Here is a 4,933-nt window from a genome sequence, read left to right on the forward strand (position 1 = left end):
GAGCACCAGAGCAAGAGTGGTTCAAGAGAGGACGACTCAAAAACGAGCAAGCACAAGACGAAGTGCAGCAAACCTCCACAGTCTTGGCCATCACAAGAGAAGACATCTTGTTTACCTGGTATGTTGTGAGTCGCGTAAGTTCAAATACACCCCCCTCGTTTGGCACCCCCCTGGTTGTATAGATAAAAATAGGCAAATTTCCAAAATCAGGTTGTATAATTCTGTTCTAAACTTTCGTTTATATTAATAAATGTCCTTAAATTGATTATATCTGACTCTGCATTCTTCCTCCCTAGAGGCTCATTCCTGGACTTCAGAGTAACTCTTACCCTCGCGCCTTAATCATCTATTTCATCTCAAATGGCGGTGTGTCCGATAAAACACACCTGGTGGCAGGACTCTACCCAAAAAAAGTACGTAATAAATCTTTACAGCCCCCGAACCCCACAACTGGTGGCAGGGGTGGGATGCAGTGGTGATATTCAGCAGGTTCGCACAGGTTTGGCCGAACCCGTTGTTAATATTTTCAAAGTTTTCCGAACCTTGTTAAACACACGTAACATTTCTCAGTGGTTTTGTTTCTTTTAAAAAATATATTAAAATATACGTATTATACTCTACTAAACTAGAGCCTTATACCCCGTTCGCCTTGGTGTGACCTACCTGGACTGTTTCAATCTTGACTGAAACGAGGTTCAATCGCGATTGACTCGAGAGTTCTTGAAACTAGATCCACTCATAAGAGAGATCCCACAATCCTGCGCATGCGAGAAAATATAAGATGGCAGCGGAACACGTGTCGGTCTATCGACAGCGAAATAAAAAAGATATTGTATTTCAAGAGACGATGACATCTGTCTATTATTAGATATATCGCAAGAAAAAGTATTGTATTTATTTCTAACCAAAACTTCCATTTTGTTTGTCGGTGTTCGTGACTTACCGCATAGTTATGTCAGTTTTATCATCAGTAATATATATCTTTTTTTATTTATATGGGTATCTTAAGGTCAGTTTTTGCACTAATGTTGCTAATGCACCATTTGAGTGAAAAAAAATTAAAGAAAAATTTTCTGTTAGCAAACTTTGTTAAATATTTCGAATATCACCACTGGTGGGATGTTTTAAAATTGACTCAGAGATCAGTGAGCTTTAGATAAATAATAATTTTTGTTGTTTAAAATTGTAAGAAAGTAAAATGTCACTCACTACCGGAGATAGGAATGCAGGAGGAGGAGTGATGAGATCAAAGTCGTTCGCTCCATTAGGAAATACTCTCCCCGCGTTTGATGGTGAACTAGGCCAATAAAGTCAGAACCTTTTTCGAGCAGATAGAAGAGTTAGCTCAGTTGCACAATTGGAACGCGACAGATCGGTTGCGAGTCGCAAAGTGCAAATTAACAGGAATCGCTAGAGAATTCACGTATCAAGGACTTAAAATTTGCAGAACAACAGACTATGGGGAATTTAAGAAATTACTTATAAATAGGTTTGATAGAGAACCTTTATCGGTTACAACCCAAAAATTCTATCAATGCATACAACAGAAAAATGAAGATGTTCAAACATATGCAGTAAAGTTGAGACTGCAAAGTTTAGTGTTGGAATGACTCCTGTTGCAACCGCTGGCAATGATAAGGAGCGAAAAATTATCGAAAACTGTTTACAAAAAGAATTAGATACAAAGTTAAAAGTTCAATTCCTGTCAGGTTTATCCCCATCCATTCAAAGACAAGTTCTTCCTAAAGATCCGGAGGACTTTGAACAGGCAGTCGCCATTGCAAGTCGGGAGGAAATGATAGATCAATTAACAACAAGACCTAGATATCATATAGGCGCTATAGATCTTGATGTTGCTGAATTAAAACAAGAGGTACAAAGAATTAAGTCAGAGCTCTTAGACACAAGAGAGGCTAGGCATCAAGATGCATTCCAAACACCCACGACCAATACACTCAGCAATGACTGCATAGAATCTCAGGAATTACCAGACTTGACCACAATAGACAATCCACAGATGTCATTCCAGCCATCATTAGCATACACCTCTCCCCTTTGGTCAAATAGTTTTGAACAGTTTACTTTTAGACACTCGCAATACTATAATAACGAATTCAAGGTGAACAAAGTACACACTTCTAACCTTGGAGCAAAACAGGTATCTTCAACTTCTCCTATAAGGCATGATCGCACTACACCCAGTGTTTCCCCATAGTTTAAACTCTCCACAGAATTGGAGAGGACAAAATACCTTTCATTTACTGCACCTAACAAGATCAACTTTGGGAAGGGAAATGTTTTTTGACTCGTTTTATCACCAAAACAGATCAATGTTGTGTAGTTGTTTAGTAATTTGTTAATTTAAACTGTTTACAGTTTGCTGGTAATTTAAGAGACTTGGATTAGACTGATTGTTTCTCTCTCACGTCGTTTTTTTTATTTTTATTATTATCATTATTATTATCATGTTTTGGAATTGATTCCAACCTTTTTATTAGAAGGGGACTTTGTCAATTTTTGCATCAATTGTTGCCATGAACAACAATAAAAGGAAAGGAAGAACATCTCTACAAACGAATAACAAACCAGGGAGACCGAGAATACCATTGGAAAAAACATATGCAATTGAAGGCGTCTACAGTAATGCAAGGCTCATGCATGCGCTACTGCTTCATTAGTGGGATGTCTAGTTCAAGTTAAAAATGGAATGTGTTATGAAGGAGTGTTTAGAACATTTTCCAATCAACTGGATTTCGTCTTGGAGATGGTTCAGAAAATAGAGAAAAAAAATAAATCTGCAACAGATGCTAATCCTTCAGTCACTAATTTATTGACATCAATGAATTCTCCTGATTCTGTTACTGAAAAGTTGATATTTAAACTAAAAGACATTGTGATACTCTCTGCTACAAATTTGGATCTTGACTATGCAAATAAAGATAATTTCACTGATTCAGCTATAAGTAAATTCAATGGTCAAGTAATTGAGAAAGAATTAGAACCTTGGGATGAATCATGTGATGATCAAGATGGAATGAAAACATTAGAAGGAGAAGTAGATGAAGCTAATGGATGGGATGCCAATGATATGTTTCGGACAAATGCTGAAAAATATGGTGTAACATCTTCATACGATAGTACGCTTCAAGGCTATACCGTTCCATTAGAACAAAAAAATACTAAAGAATACAAAAGGCAAGAGGCAGAAGCATTAAAGCTTGCTCAAGAAATAAAGAGTAGTTATACTTATCGTAATCGCATCATGCTAGAAAACGGTGAAGAAGAAGAACGTTATAGTGCTGTTATTAGGCCTGAAAACAGTAATAATACTACAAATAACAATAACACCAACAATAACAATAATTCAGGAAGTACCACACTCACATGATAACGACAGATTAGGCACCCAAAATCATTATTTAGTAATGGGTGGCAGCATAGCCGTTATCGTCACTATCATAATTATCATGATTTACATATGTATTATTAGAGATAGATGTAGATCAAGGACCAGACGTCCCAATCCAATAAACCCGATGCCTATAATTGCCCCTATTGTGAACTCACAAATACCATGAGAGACAGTACAAGAGGAGATTCAAACACTCCAAGTAAGAGGAAACGAAGATAGCGCAGAAAACATTGCTAATTCTGAGTACAACCAGCCAATAGAGTATAACTGCTCTAAATTGTAATGTGTGCACAAGGTGATATAAACTAAGGACTATTTAAACCATTTTTAGTTAACTTCTATTTTATCATCCTGGACAATAAAACTTAAGGACAAAGGTCACCAAGAACCACAAGATCAACTATGTCAGTGCATACTCCAACAGAGTGCAGAGTACAAGTTGTTACTCTGCTCATCTATCCCTAAATCAGCGAACTTCAGCCTGAAGACAAGAAAGAAAACCGTGGACTTTTTTTTTGTGAAAACTTCCTGTTGCATGATGTACTCTTTATATTCCAACCATCTCAGGATGCCAAGGAGTGGTGAACGGCATTAATAATAGGTAACTGACTAAACGGTGACAGTGAACGACATCAGTGAAAAAAAAAATGTCAAATATATTTTTTTGGAAATGGCGGAGTGATGTGAGGACCACCACTCCTCCCTCCAAATATATATATATATATTTGTAAACTAATAAAGTAAATAAACAAAAATTATTACAAATAAATCTTTTTTAATTATGTATTCGCGTGAACCTTAATTGTATCTTGGATAACAACCAAAGTTGTAAGAGGAAATTTGCCTATTTTACCAATCTAGCGACCTCCCTTATTCAAATTTTAATATCAACTTAAATTAATTAGAATAAAACGGTTTATTCAACTATCTGAAATCTCACAACATGACAAAGAAAAGAGGAAGAAGCAACCAAATAATCAAAGATTATAAAAGATATATGTAGAAATGGGGAACATTGCATCCCCTTGTTTTCGGCAATGTTTACATAGAGAACTCAGTCAAAGCAATCAATAAACAAACAATGACTAAGAGCAAAGATGAGTCATGTCAACACAGAGATGACTCTATGAAAGCTCGACGTCATCACCAACTCAGAGATGATTCTACGAAAGCTTGATGTCATCATCAAATAAGAAAACACTGCCTCAGCGACAATGGTGACACTGCCAATGAATCATCATCCGATGATGAACTTTCTCATACTGGAAGGGTTTAAAAGGAGAGCTCCAGTTAGAGAAAGACAGTTAGAGAAAGAGAGATGGTCAGCAGTTGGAGAGACAGCTCCAGCCAAAGAAAGGGAGAAACTCTTCCGTTTCTCCCTTTCTTTGCAAGAGAGAGAGAGACAGAGAACCAAAGAGTGAAACCAGATAAGCACCAGAGCAAGAGTGGTTCAAGAGAAGACAACTCAAAAACGAGCAAGCACAAGACGAAGTGCAGCGAACCTCCACAGTCTTGGCCATC

General features: G+C 37.0%; 1 pseudogene; it reads left to right on the top strand.

Annotated features, from left to right (window-relative positions):
* Positions 1-2,255: 2,255 nt before the first annotated feature.
* Positions 2,256-4,038, top strand: LOC111631441 (annotated as a pseudogene).
* The last annotated feature ends 895 nt before the right edge of the window (positions 4,039-4,933 follow it).

Source organism: Centruroides sculpturatus, unplaced genomic scaffold (assembly GCF_000671375.1).
Source record: "Centruroides sculpturatus isolate CEXI.00-Female unplaced genomic scaffold, Cexi_2.0 scaffold746, whole genome shotgun sequence".
Lineage (NCBI taxonomy): Eukaryota > Metazoa > Arthropoda > Arachnida > Scorpiones > Buthidae > Centruroides > Centruroides sculpturatus.